The sequence below is a fragment of the Papio anubis genome, chromosome 10 (genome assembly GCF_008728515.1).
Source record: "Papio anubis isolate 15944 chromosome 10, Panubis1.0, whole genome shotgun sequence".
In the NCBI taxonomy this organism is placed as follows: domain Eukaryota; kingdom Metazoa; phylum Chordata; class Mammalia; order Primates; family Cercopithecidae; genus Papio; species Papio anubis.
The window spans coordinates 120,868,031-120,883,088 of NC_044985.1; the positions used below are offsets into that span (position 1 = coordinate 120,868,031).

A 15,058-nucleotide genomic window follows, 5' to 3' on the forward strand; every position below is an offset into this window, starting at 1 on the left:
TGGGAAAGACACCAGAGAAGTTTGGGAGCCTCCTTGGCCTCGGTTACCGGGCCCTGCTGCAGGAACACACACAGAGCCCCAGCATCCTGACTTCTGTTCAGTGCAGCAGCTTCTCTTCCTTCCTGCTTACTTCCCTCAGCCCCTATTCATGCAAACCTTTGTCCAGGAAAACTGGGGGGCATTGAAGTGATAAACACAGGGCAGGACGTTGTTCCAATTCCAGTTTCGGTACCAGATATCTGTGTGACCTCAGCATGCTGGGCTTCGGCATCTGCACTGAACAATGACAACACTGGACCCAGTGCCCACTTCATCTCTGTCCAGCAGGTCTGCTCTATGACAAGGCACGATTTGCTTTCCGGGACCAGCAGCTCAACAGGCCCTGTTCTGAGTGTCACAACAGTCTCCAAGATGGGTGTCCTGGTGATTTGCTGTTTTATAAAGCACACAGCTTTTATCCATCAATTCAGTCAGAGGATCCTTCTTTACAGGCTCTGCTGACTGTTACAAAGGAAATAAGTAGTAGCACAAAGGAAACAAGACATAGTTATTCTCAAAGGGCTGAGAATCTGGTTGGAGAAATCAGACAGATTCATAGATGGGCAACAAAAGTTGATAAGAGGGCCGGGTGCTATGGCTCATGCAGGTAATCCCAGCACTTTGGGAGGCTGAGGCGGGTAGATCATTTGAAGTCAGGAGCTCAAGATTAGCCTGGTCAACATGGTGAAACTCCGTCTCCACCAAAAATATAAAAATTAGCGGGAGGGTAGTGGCATGCGCCTGTCATCCCAGGTACTCAGGAGACTGAGGCAGGAGAATCACTTGAGCCTGAGAGGCAGAGGTTGCAGTGAGCTGAGATCGCACCACTGCACTCCAGCCTGGGCAACAGAGTGAGACTTTTTCTCAAAAAAAAAAGCTGATAAGACAACAAAATAAAAGACAATGCAGTGTAGTAGAAATGACCCTGGGGCTCTTTTTTTCCCCACTGTATTTTTGTTATTCTTATAGATCTAGGGAGTAGGAACGTAGTTCTGTTACATGTCTATGTTGCATAGTGGTGATGTCTAGGCTTTTAGTGTACCGACTGCCCAAATAATGAACACTGGACCCAACAGGTAATCTTTCAGCCCTTACCGACTTCCCAACCTTCCCACCTTCTGAAGTCTCCAAGGATTCCCCTCTCTGTCCATGTGGACCCACTGTTTAGCTCCCACTTCTAAGTGAGAACATACGATATTTGACTTTCTGTTTCTGAGTTATTTCACTTAGGAGAATGGTCTCCAGTTCCATCCACGTTGCTGCAAAACACATGATTCCATTCGCTTTTATGACTGAGTATATACAGCACATATTCTTTTTTTTTGAGACAGAGCGTCGCTGTGTCACCCAGGCTGGAGTGCAATGGTGCAATCTCAGTTCACTGAAACCTCCACCACCGGTTCACGCCATTCTCATGCCTCAGCTTCTGGAGTAGCTGGGACTACAGGCGCCCACCACCACGCCCGGCTAATTTTCTTTAGAGGGGGTTTCACCATGCTGGCCAGGCTGATCTCAAATTTCTGACCTCAGGTGATCCACCCGCCTCGGCTTCCCAAAGTGCTGGGATTACAGGCGTGAGCTGCTACACCCGGCCCCACGTATTCTTTATCCACTCATCTATTAATGGATACTTAGGTTGATTTCCTGACTTTGCTATCATGAAGTGTTGGAATAAACATAAAAAGATGGGATGCTTCATGAATTTGTATGATATCCTGTGCAGGGGCCATGCTCATCTTCTCTGCGTTGTTCCAATTTTAGTGTATGTGCTGCTCAAGCGTCCACCAGGACCCTTGGGTTCTATGTGAACTAACTCTCCTTTTGCCTCTTAGGCCTCAATATTCTTGCCTACTAAATGGGGTGTCAGACTACATGATCTCCAAGATCCCTTTATGGAGTACATAATAATTAACACAGGGAGGTGGAGAAACAGTGTGTGCAGAGGTGGTTGGGCCATTCAGTGTGTGACAGAGGCTGGTCTCTGCAGTGTGGGTCATAGTCAGACATGTTCACAGGGCAGGGTCGGGGAGGCCACTGGAAGCCAATGCCAGCACAGAACATGGAAAGCCCAGATGCCCAAGGTCGCCAGGAACAGGATGTGTCTACCAGAGGGGCTGGAGGGTGAGAGAGAGAACACTAGGCTGGAGGCACCTGTGCCTTCCCAGGGAGGACTCTAACGTTTCCACTTTGTCCCACTGACACTGGGGAGCCTGGAAGGATTCTGAGCATGGCATGCGGGATGAAAGTGGCATTGCCATGGGGGTCTGACTGCTCTTAATGAGAATGGCCCTCACATGGGGTCTCCTGGTGCCACCGGCATTGCAGTGTCTCCGGGGATTTTCCCATACTGGAAGGAACAAACAGGTAAAGAAGATTGAGGCAAAAGAGGAGAACCTCAAGGAACCTGAACCTATTGGATTTTCTACCAGGGGGATTTCTATCCTAACTTGCCATTGCTAGCAGCACAGAGGTTTTGTGCTGTTCTTGATGCTTAGGAGTGATGTAACAGACTGGGGCACCTGGAAAACTCAAGTCAGCTTCTTTGAGAAACCTCTACAGAAAAATCAAACAACACTCACACCCAAAACAGCCACCACAAACCGGAACACCATCCTTTTTGCCCACAGGGGACAAGAAGGAGGGGGTTTTGTGGTAGTCAGATCCTTGATTTACCAACTGCCTGAATTGAAGTCATTCTCAGAAATAAAGGCGCAAACTAAATTGCAAAGGGGAGGCAAGTCTTGAACCCCAAGCATTGTTTTGGGGAAGACGGATCGCTTTGCCTAACTGGAGGGTAATAAACATTTCTTCCACAGCTGTTGAAACGTTTATACCCTTCGCCATTGAGACAAGAAGACTGACAAAAAAAGCAATCGAAATGTTAACAGAAGGACTGGATAATGTTATATTGACTTCTTTGGAATTACTAACCTTCCATGGAAAGAGAATGGCATCTTCTAAAAAGTAAACGTTATTCTAAGTCTAGGACACACTTCTTTCAAGCAGCCTAGGTAAGATGATTTAGGAAGTTAGAAATGGAAACATTAGCTCAATAGATACAAAATAATTGAGTCTTATCCTTTCAATTTTTCTGATAAGGGAAGTTAAGGTGAAATGTCTAACTAATTCTCACCAGAAAGCAGGAATGCAGGGGAGAATTCCAGGAAAGAAGCCTTCGATCATTGCACACCAGGACAGATGGGCATTCCCTCTGCACTGACCTGCGGGCAGTTACAGTCCCCACGTTGAACGGTGGCGGCCTCTGCTTACTCATCAGAGGCTGCCTGGCTTTCCAAGCTTACTCCAGAAACTTGTAGAGATTTGAGAAAACGCAACCACCTCTGCTAGCAAATTAGTCCCTGGGACCCCCTGGGTCTCCAGCATTTCAATCACCTCCCACCTTCTGGTAGCATCTCGTCTGAGTTCCTCTCACTAAGGGCCTGCCACGGAAGACTGCTCTACACCCAGTGCTGGTCCCAAATGCTCACTCAGCTTCGGCCACAGCCCAGGTCACCACCGACCAGGCCTTAAGAGTAGGATGCAATGAGTCCAGCAGGCAGATTTAGCAGCAGAGCTTCTGGGCACCTGCCTTATGCCGAGCCACAAGCTCCACAGAGCTGAGCTTTGTCCTCTTATTGTCACTTCTAGTCCCTAATAGGGGCTCAGCAAACATTTTTTGAATGTGTCACCAGAAGAAAGCCTGAATGCATGCATTAGAGTTGGAAGTGAGAGAGAGGGAGGGGGAGTCATGGTTACTTAAGGATGATTTAGAAGAAGGGCCTGCCTTCAAGGAGCTTATAATCTGGTGGTAAGAATAAGAAAAAATTATAATATAAGGTAGTATAATAAATTAACTGCCTAAAATATAGAAACAAAGATAGGGATGATCTCATTACCCTTTAGTTCATACATTGCTTTAATTCTAAATCTTGGGATATGGTTGTAAGATGGTATTTGAGCCAAGTCTTGCACTATGGATAGGAATTCTCACAAGCTGGCATGTGCTGCCTTCCTTTAGCCCTAGCCAGTGGCAGACATCACTAATTGATTTCTCCATGATAATTGATTACTGCAAGGCAGGGAAGGAGATACCATGTCTGAAAGTGCCTGTTCAATGTCTGATGCAAAGCAGGTGACTAATTAAAGTTCTTTTTTTTTCTTCCTCTTCTTCCTTTCCCAGAAAACCAAATAAGGGTCCCAGTGACACTTTGCCATGGATGTTCCCACTGTTGGAATTGCTGTCAATGTTACGTGTTCAGTGGATGAAAACCCAGTTCTAAATGGCATCACTAATCGATCATGGCTTGCTTTCCAACTGAGCTATACAATTCTTCTCAACACAGGGCCCTGAACTTACATCTCAGGCCTAGGAGGTGCAAATGTGTTATTTATTGCCCCACCCTGTTCTAGATTATGAGCAGCCATTCTAGGACCCGGGGTTCAGAAAAAGAGGGATTCCAGAGGAATGCACAATCACTGGTAACTCAGGGGCTTTGATGCAGTCCCAGGCATAGGATGTTCCTCCTCCTCAGGGTTTGACCATCAGCGTGTCTGCCCGCACCCAGAGCCATCTTCCTCCATCCCTCCTACAGGTCAGGGAGAAAACTGAGTCCTCATGCACTACACACGTATCATTGACAGCAATTCCAACAGTGGGAACATCCAAGGCAAAATGTCACTGGGACCCTTATTTGGTTTTCCGGGAAGGGAAGAAGAGGAAAAACAAAAAGAACTTGAATTAATCATTAGCTTTGCATCAGGCATTGAACAGACATGGTATCTCCTTCCATCCCTTGCAGTTCTGAAAGGATTATTATATGTATTCTATTGTATCATTATGTATCATGGTTTTTTAGCCACTGGTGTTATTGATAATGCCAGTAACTAAGTCAACCTGTTTGACCAACAACAAATTTGGATGTTTCTGACTTTTTTTTGTAGACTTTTGCTGCTACTGTTAACTGCTCAAGGTATTCTAATAGGCACTTAGACCACACCTATGATTAGGAGTTCTTTGCAATTTGCTGTTCAGTCCCTAAACAGCAAGCAGACATCATATGGTCTCTACCAGGATTTGAATACCACTGGATTCTTTTGTCCTCTTCTGATTCCCTATTATACTCTTGCAAGTTCAACCAATAGCAATCTTTTGAAGTTTATAACTTTCTTAATTTCAAAGTTTTCTTGATGCCTAAGTAACAGGAGGTTTTCAAGGTAGAAATGCTAAATAAGTATACAATGCACAGTATAAATAACACACATCCAAGAGCATCCAAGACTTCAAAACCATTTGTATTAAGCTAGACAGCAGCTGTGAGAGTCTACCCTTGTATGATGTCCTATTATAAATATCAGATTAGAGGAAACTTGGGGAGTGAGGCCTTGTTCATTCATACTGGGTTTTATTAATTTTTCCTCCCCAGTACATTCAACATGAGACCATCTGAACACGCTCCAGGGGCACTCCTGTGCATTCATGCAACTGTTCTCATCAAAGGAAAAAAAATACTTCACCCCATTATTTTATGTGGCTTATCATCCAAAATACTTCCAAGAGAGTTTCAATCCTTAAAAATTTATAAGTACTTTTCATTAGGACGCTATTGTTTGATAGAATCGTAACCTCCTTCTGACACCTTGCTTCCCTAAGTAAAAATGTAATAACAACACTTACAACAATAACAACAATACAACGACAATCATAGTAATGGCAAACACCAGGTGGTCTGCACTTTCTATAGGCCAGGTGTAAGGCTGTGTGCCTCATCTGCATTCTGTCAACGAATCTTTTTTTTTCTTTTACAGTCTTGCTCTGTTGCCCAGGCTGAAGGGGGGCGGTGGTGCAATCTCTGCTCACTGAAACCTCCACCTCCCAAGTTCAAGCGATTCTTGTGCCTCAGTCTCCAGAGTAGCTGGGATTACAGGCATGTTCCACCAAGCCTGGCTAATTTTTATATATTAGTAAAGATGAGATTTCATCATGCTGACCAGGCTGGTCTCAAACTCCTGGCCTCAAGTGATCTACCCGCCTCGACCTCCCAAAGTGCTGGGATTACAGGCGTGAGCCACCACACCTGGCAATTCTGTCAATGAATCTTTATCAGAGTCCCATTTTAAAGATGTGCAAACTGAGGCTGGGAGAGGTTTAGGCAGCTGGCCTAAAATAGTGATAAGTAACACATGGATCCAGGACTTGACGACAACAAAGTCAATATTTTTCTTCCTCTCTTTAAATGGACTCCCTTTCTTGTTTTCCTATAACCCAGATAAAACATTCCTCAATTGATTGATCCTATATAATTATATACGCATACGTTTTACTTCTCCAGTGTTTTAACATCTAAGATCGTCTACAAGTTCTATACATCAGTAATTATTTCATTTCATGAAATGGGAAGTAGCAGTTTTTTTCATTTGGCAGCTTGTAAACTCAGTCAGACAGAATCAAATCACTTCCCTTAAGCTCACCACAGGCAGGTAGCCTCATTACCTAAAAAAGAGAACAAAAAAGAAAAAGAAAAAAAGGTTCCCTTCTTCATGAGCCTTCCACAAATGCATTCTGCATCTTTATTGCTGCTTTCATTACTTGGCTCTCGTTAGACTTTTCCCCCAGATGTTCTTAATTTGGGGGTTATTTTCCATTGCATGTGGGCCCTTCAGTACTGTAAATATTTGACTTCAATATTTTCCATAGCTTGAAGAACTTTACAGTGGTCACTTCAGACATGGTTACAGAATGTTCTCTGATCCCTTCAGGCTGCTCTGTAAATTAGAAACCTGGTAGTTGATATCTTGTGGGCTCCACACACCATTTTTTTCTCAGACTTTGATGTCTAAAAGTGCATTGCGTCATTTAGGCCTTAGGCACATATAGAGATATCCCTGAAGCACAGATCAGGGTGGCTCATATGAATGAATTTTTTCCTATTAATTTCTTCTTTATGGTGGGATCTCATGTTAAAAATCATATCATAGATTTTTTTTTTTTTTTTTCAGATGGAGTCTCGCTCTGTTGCCCAGGCTGGAGAGCAGTGGCGTGATCTCAGCTCACTGCAACTTCCACCTCCCGGGTTCAAGTAATTCTCTGCCTCAGCGTCCCGAGTAGCTGGAATTACAGGTGCCCACCACCATGCCTGGCTAATTTTTGTATTTTTTAGTAGAGACAAGATTTCACTATTTTGGCCAGGCTGGTCTTGAGCTCCTGACCTCATGATCCACCCACCTTGGCCTCTCAAAGTGCTGGGATTATAGGCATGAGCCACTGCATCCAGCCATATTTTAGATTTTTAAAAGATCTCTGCCAGTGGTCTTCAGTGGTACCATCTTGATTCAGCCTTGAATACAAATCTTTCTTATATGAAATGCCCTAAACCCACTCCCTCCCAATCCTAGACTGTACTTGCCCTCTGCTCGCCATTTCTTCCACCTCATCCTTCTCCATTGTCCTGCCCAACCAGAGGCTTTCCCTATGATGCCTTCCTTCCCAACCAACCTTCCCTTGGGTCTTTTTAAATTAATATGTACTAATAACCACGTTAATATTAATACATCATGTTAATCAGCAATAAATCAATTTTGTGTCATCTAAGGACATATTCGCATAACTAATCTAACTATTAAAAATTACATTTATTTGAAGTTACACAGGTTTTTCACATGTATTTTGCACTGATTTACGAATTGAGAGCTATGAGGGACAACAAAAAATCTTTCCATATTCATTCTCAGAAAGCAACTGTTTCATTTTGGTATTACATATCATATTGCAAGAAAATAACATTCTCTATCACGTGAAAAAAAGAAATGTTATAAATTAAATCATCAGTGGACTTGAAAAAAGGTGCTATTAAGGCATGTGGTCTAGCTTGCCAGTATAGGAATTTTGCTAGTAATGTGCTGTCTCACTTTTTTTTTTTTTGCAAGATGTTGATAAATAACACGTTTATAAATGGCTCGCATAATGGATTTTTAACAACTTCCTTGGGAAATAATTTTATGTTCCCATAAGATTTTCCTGCTATGAAGCTTTTCCTGCCACTTGTTCTAAATTTCCTTTTGACATATTTGATGGTTCAATAAGGTGTTGGTTTCATTGAGTGCTATATATCACCAGCGTGGAGCTGGCGTAAAGGGTCACGGCTCTTTACAATGGCAAAGGACCGAAAAGTTTGAAATTATATGAACCACGTGGTCACTAACTTGTCTGTTCAAATTTTAAATTGACTATAAAATATTCTCAACACTTTTACATTGAAAAGATTCAATTTGTATGACAGTGTATTGAGTATGAATTTGGGGAGTTGACTAGCTTTGTTTTGTTTGTTAGAAATGCTCACATTAGGGCCAGACATGGTGGCTCATGCCTGTAATCCCAGCACTTTGGGAGGCCGAGGTGGACGGATCACCTGAGGTGAGGAGTATAAGACCAGCCTGACCAACATGGTGAAACCCATCTCTACTAAAAGTATAAAAATTAGCCAGGTGTGGTGGCACGTGCCTGTAATCCCAGCTACTCCGGAGGCTGAGGGAGGAGAATCACTTGAACTTGGGAGGCAGAGGTTGCAGTAAGCCGAGGTCATGCCACTGCACTAGAGCCTGGGCAACAGAGTGAGGTTTCGTCTCGAAAGAAAGAGAGAGAGAGAGAGAGAGGCACAGAGAGAAAGAGAGAAAGGAAGGAAGGGAGGAAGGAAAGAAGGAAGGAAGGGAGGAAGGAAAGAAGGAAGGAAGGAAGGAAGGAAGGAAGGAAGGAAGGAAGGAAGGAAGGAAGGAAGGAAGGAAGGAAGGAAGGAAAGGAAGGAAAGAAATGCTCATGTTAGCTGTTTTATCGCTGGACCCTCTGGACTATCTTCCCACTTGAGGTGACACAGGTGAAGAAAGCTGTCCACCCTAGAGCTGGAGAAGCCACCTTTGACGGCTGCCCATCTGTGGCACTTCCGACCTTCTCCCTATCTGCCCACTAGTGCTCATGGTAATACTAGTACCTCTGCCACCCTCTGCTGCCACCATCAAGTAGTGGCATCTCAGTGGCTGCTGGTGACCTTGGGTTCTCATCTTTCTCTCTATCCGGTAAGATAATGCTTTTATCGTTACATGTTTTTGTTTGATTTCTTTCCTCCATTGGATCTCCTCTGGGAGAAGGGGTTGGGAGTTGGGGACCGTACCAAAATAACTCTTTCAGTTTTGCATTTTCAGGACATGAAGTTGTTTCCTCAAGGAAAATGAAAACCGGGTCAGAGAAGGTTCCAGTGGACCCCCACACTGTAACTGAAATGTCCCTGCTTCCTCACACCTCCCCCCACCAGCCTCCTCACTCGTGTGATTTTTCTCTCAGGAATCACTCTGTCCCTCTGCAGTTTGGCTTCCTTCCCCTTCCTCCCAAACTCTTCCAGGTCAGACACATCTCTACATCTCTGGGGTCAAGCTTCAGCATTTCCTATGGAGCTCCTGGGCCTCCTTTAAATTAAAAAAAAAAAAAATGGCTGTGCATTGGCTTCAATGTCGCCAAATACCCACAAGCACATGCATGGATTTGCCAGCCCAAAATCCAGAAGGGGCTCTGGAAAGTGAGGAATCACCTAACTCCGTGCGCAGTCTGGACCAGGCTGCTCTTCTGAACCCAGTCACACGTTCGATTAAAATCTTCGAAGAATATAATTCGAATGGACAGATATCAAAATGTGAATTGTGATGTGGGTAGTGTGGGTGATATTAACACTTTTCCTTTTTACTTAACAGTATTGCCTGACTTTCCTATAATATCATATTAGCATTTTGCAATAAGCTATTCATTGTAATTGAGATATGGGGGACTGATACAGGCAGTGGCAGTGAGAATGGAGAGAGAAAGAAAAAGATTTGAGAGTATCTAGAGAGTGCTAGGCCTGGTGACCAAGAGAGTGACCCGGAGCTAGGGAAACACCAATCCAAACAACTGGTAGACAGTGCACAAATACTGAAAATACAGAAGGGACGTGTGGCAGATGCCAGGGTCTCCTCAACATCCTTTCTTCCTCTCCCACTGTTCAGTAACTCAGTTCTTTGGGGCAATGGACTCCATGTCAGTTCTACAGGTCCCCATCCCACCACAGGTCCACGTCAAGCAGCCAGACCCCATCCACCTGATGTGGTTCAAATAGCACAGTTCTGAGCCATTCAGCAAGTGATATTCCCCTGGCCACACTGCTCACTTCAAGGGTGATCCAACCAGCATAAAGCTCTAGATTTGAGCTTGAGAATTGTGGGAAGGCCTCCTCCTGGCTATTGTGTGTGTTTAAAGAAGCCCAGGCTGCAATGGCAGCCATCCTAAGGCCAAGAAGGCAGTCAGCCTTGGAATGCAACCAACACAACAGAAGGCCAAGCAGCCAGACAGGAACAAATTGGATCCCCGGATGGCAGCATGGAGCCACTGGATTTGCTGACCCAAAGTCCTTCCTGCTACTGGGCTTTCCAGTTTAATGAGCTAATTAATTGCCTGATAATTTAAAGTGTCCTGGCTAATTCAGAGCTGGCTGGGAATGGGGTGGAAGATGAGAAAGACAGCTGCTAAATCCCTGCAAGATATTCAGGGGCCATGTCCAGGAAGCAGTTAAAAAGTGGAACTTGTACCTTGAACTCAGGATAGAGACTTAGACTCAGAATGAACTCGGGAGTTACTAAAATATGTATCAGTCAGCTACTGCTGCATAACAAACTACCTCCCCAAACTCAGAAGCATGTGAGATGGTCAGGTGTGGGGGCTCTGCTCATTGCTGCTAAGCTTGGCTGGACTCAGCCTCCACATGTTTATTAAGACTCCCAAAGCAAATCACATAGTTGAGTCCATCTTCAGTTGGCTGGAGAATGTATATTCTGCTTCTGCTTCAAAGTTGTATTGAGAAGGGTGTGGTTTCAGGAAGAAATAAAAGCTGTGGAACAATGTTGCTCTCCATCACATGGTGCCATTCCAGGTGAAGCCCTGGGTATGGATAAAATACCCTGAAGAAAATATCAATGAGATAAGGGGACACCAATAGCTATGGAGCAGAAGATGGGCACATGACAAAGGTTTTAAAGAGAATCTTCACTTATTGATTGTATAGCTATTTATTGAGTGCCAACTGTGAGTTGGGCTCTGTTTCTATTTCTGGGGTGGGAAAGCTGTCAAAAAAACCCCCTGCATCATGAAGCTTCTATTCTAGTAAGACATTGGGGAGACCAACAATATACAAGATAAATAATAAAACATGTAGAATGTTAGTTATTAAGTGGCAGTAAATGAATATTTAAAGCAAAGAAGAGAAGTGGCTATGTAGTGATGGGAAGGGGGTGAAATCATAGTGTCCCTGGCCAGAGAAGGATGCACTAAGAAGGTGGAGTGAAGGCTCAAAGGAAGTCAGGGAGGAAGTCATGCAAATGCCTTCGGGAACAGAAGGAACAGAATGTGCACAGACACAAAGCAGGGGTGTGTCGCGTGTTCAGGGCATAGTGCACAGGGCAGTGTGGCTTGAACAGAAGGAATAGGGAAGAAAAGTAAGAAATGAGTCACAATGACGGAGCCACTCACAGCCTCGCACGTCATGAGGACTTTGGCCTGGATGGAGTGAGTTGGTGGCCAGTGGGGAATTTTGCTCAGAGGAATGACATGATCTGATTGTAACAGGATCCCTGTGGCTGACTTAACTGACAAAACTGATATTAATTTTACTGATGTTGACAGAAGGCTATAGCAGTGAAGAGGGGAGAGGGCAGGGGAGCCAGATCTGCAGGAGGATCATTAAAAGGCTATTGTGGGAAGCTGGGAGAAGCTGATGGGGGCTTGGAGCAGGGTGGGTTAGTATGGGGGGAGAATGTGACCTGATTCTCAAGCTAACATGATCTGCTAGGGAGTTTCATGTGGGGTGTAAGAAGTAGAGAGGAATGAATGTTCACTCCAATCTTAAGCAATTGGAAGAATTCACTGAAATTGGAGACAGATTTGAAGAACAGATTTGGTGGAAACATCGGAAGATCTAATTCAAACATGGTGAGCTTCAGATGCCCACTGAATGTCCGAAAGCAGCAGATGTCAAGGAGAAGCTCAGGTGCACCAGTCTGGAATTCAAGGGGAAGGCCAGGGCCAGCAAGTATATTTGCCAGTGGTCAGGATATAGATGATACCTAAAGCCAGGAAACAGCATGAGGTCCCCTAGGGGTGCGTGAGGACAGAAAAGAGAGGGGCTCAGAGGACTGAACCCTGATGATTACCATGAAGACCAAGGATTACTGCGACATTCAAGGTCAGAGAGATGAGGAGGAGCCTCAGCTGTGCTTGGGGGCGGGGTCAGCTGCAGGGTAGGGGCTGCCCAATCTCAGGAAGCTGGAGAGCATTTCCGGGAAAGAAGAGAGAGGCTCCAACTGGATCTGAAGCTGATGGGGAGGTAGAGTATGACGAAGGCCAAAATCCTCCTTTAGATTTGGTGCCAGTGATGATCTTAGTCAGAATACTTTCAGGGTACGGCAGAATCAAAGCCAGGCTATGACTTCTGAGATTTCAGGGGCTTTTGGAAGAGGAGGAAATGGAGGTGGTGAACTTGGACAAATATTTAAGAATGTTTGCTACAAAAATTACAATGATGACGACCATAGTGATGACGATGATGGTGGCTCACTAATATCTATCATCTAAACACTTTACATGCATTGAATCAATGGAAAGCAGCACAAAGAGATAAGGCAGTGTCTGACACTAAACGGGGTCCCAGAAAGGTGTGTGCCTTTGGCTGTGGTGTGTGTGCAAATATCTGAAACCACAGAGCAGGTGGACAGGCTGAAGGGAAGGAGGTGGTGAGAGAAGAAGCAACAGACACAGGGAGGAGGGGATGACCGGAGGCCCCAGAGCCTGGATCTATTGGATGGAATTCAGAGGGACTCACTTGAGTGAAGGAGATGCACTCTCTGTACCCAAAGGAAGAAGGGAAGAGTGACAAGAGAAATTTTATTAACGTATTAAGAAGGAGGCCAGGAGGAGGTGAGGTCGTTTGGAGGAGAGAGATGAACAGGGTATGGGAGATACTGAGCAGCCACAGATGGCCCCATTGGGAATGGAGACCAGATGGGCTGTGTCTACCAGAAGTGCCGATCAGCCTGACAGCAGGGGCCCCAGGAATGTATGAGCAGAGTATCGGTGCTGAGAAGTCACCAGAGGAAAAAGAAACTGAAGGGAGAAACACAAAAGAGGATGGAGTGACGGCCCACAGTATCAGGCTTGGCAAGGATGGGAGACATGGAGTGAGGGAGGGTGAGGAAGGGAAGAAGGATCTGAGGGAGCTCACAGAGGAGCGCAGTTTGCTCAGGGACAAGAAGGAGGCATGGGAAGCCCAGGGCGCATTCATTTCAGGGGTATTTGCTGAGAGGCTGCTGTGTGCCATGCACTCCCTCGGAGCCCTAGACACATTAGGAGGTGGCATTTAGAGTGTCCTAGGGGGCAAGAGCTGGAGTCACAGAGTAGATGAGATTGCTCAGGAGACCATGAGTTAAGAGAGAGGAGACTCAAGGGCAGAACTTCAGGGAAAACGTCTCTTCTATGAAAGGGGTGAACAGGAGAAGTTGTGCCAAAGCCCCAGGGAAGGAGGAAAGCTCTTGACCCCCCAACCACTACCCAACCTGCTATCTGCCCACCTCCATGAGCTCCATGAGTGAGCCCTGAAATGCAGGGGAGGAGAGAGGTTACAGGGCGAGGTGACTGCATCTGACCACCTGACTGAGGAATAGTCTTCCCCTACAGGAAAGGCATTCTCCCCTTCTGAAGGTGCAGCTTAGAGAGGGAAGGACACTTAAGAAGCAGTGAGAAATTGGATATGCAGCCGCCAAGCCAGGGCAGCTGAGTCCACCTGGTGGCCGGTGGGTGATATGAAGGCAGTACTATCATTACAAGTGATTTCAAGAGAGGCTGCAGCAAAGTTATCAAAGATGGTCAGTGTTCATGACGGCCATGGAAGCTTCAATTTGTGTAGACTGGATCTTTTACTAAGTTCTTTCAACATCCTTTACCTCATTTGATTTTCACCATAGCCATGTGAGACTTGACCCCTCAAAGATGGGAAAGTTGGGGCCAAAAGGAGATTTAACGAACTCGCCCAAAGACGCACAGCTGGAATGAAAGTTACATGAAAGTGACCCATTGCAATGGGAGCATCAAGATTGTTTAATTTATTGTGCACGGTCCTCTTTTTTTATGCTATGTGAAATGTCAAGAATAATTTCCTGATAATCAACAATGCTCATTTCTTTGTTTCTTTCCCTTTTACTGCCTTTTCAGAAACTTTGCTCATGTCTTTTGGAAGCTTCTATTCCAATGAGTCTTTTCCAGCTCTCCATTATTGGCAAGGTGTGAGGGAACTAGTCACTCCCCAAAGACTACCAGAAAAGTTCATTTTCTAGTTGAGCTGGGAGGTGCACCTTAACCAGGAATATGGAGACTTCCTCTGGTTTCACATGGAGGCCTCCCGCCTTCTCGTGTATGCCAGTGGGGCAGTTACTGAGTTGGGTAAAGATGCTCTTACTGGCCATACAGGGTATGTTGAAGAAATGAAAATACAACCTAGGTAAGCATTCAGTTCATTTCAACCAACATTTTCTAGGTGCCTAGAATGGGCGCTGTTTGGACAAAATGGCGCATGGGGATTTAACATTCCCAAGGTCAAACAAGAAGGCCCAGGTCTCTGCGAAGCAGTCCAGGGACAACCAGCACCACCACAGATGGCTTCCCAGGCACAGGGGAGCAGCCTGGCACAGATACAATAGTTATGCGCTTTTAGGGACATGCACTCCTTAAAAACTGAAGGCAAGTATGGAATCTCCAGGAAAATGTACATGCGTGAAAACTACATATAATTTGTGGAGTTTTCTGACAGTCAGAAGTATTTCCTGTACCTCAGACTAACAAGCCCTTAAAACCTGGCCGTTTTTTTTTTTTTTTTTTTGAGATGGAGTCTCTCTCTGTTGCCCAGGATGGACTGCAGTCACATGATCTTGGCTCACTGCAACTCCCGCCTCCTGAGTT

General features: G+C 45.1%; 1 non-coding gene across 1 annotated transcript; it reads right to left on the reverse strand.

Annotated features, from left to right (window-relative positions):
* Positions 1–1,718: 1,718 nt before the first annotated feature.
* LOC116269250 lies at positions 1,719–1,820 on the reverse strand. Its single transcript, XR_004176734.1, has one exon. It is a non-coding gene; the product is annotated as a U6 spliceosomal RNA (small nuclear RNA).
* Positions 1,821–15,058: the final 13,238 nt, after the last annotated feature.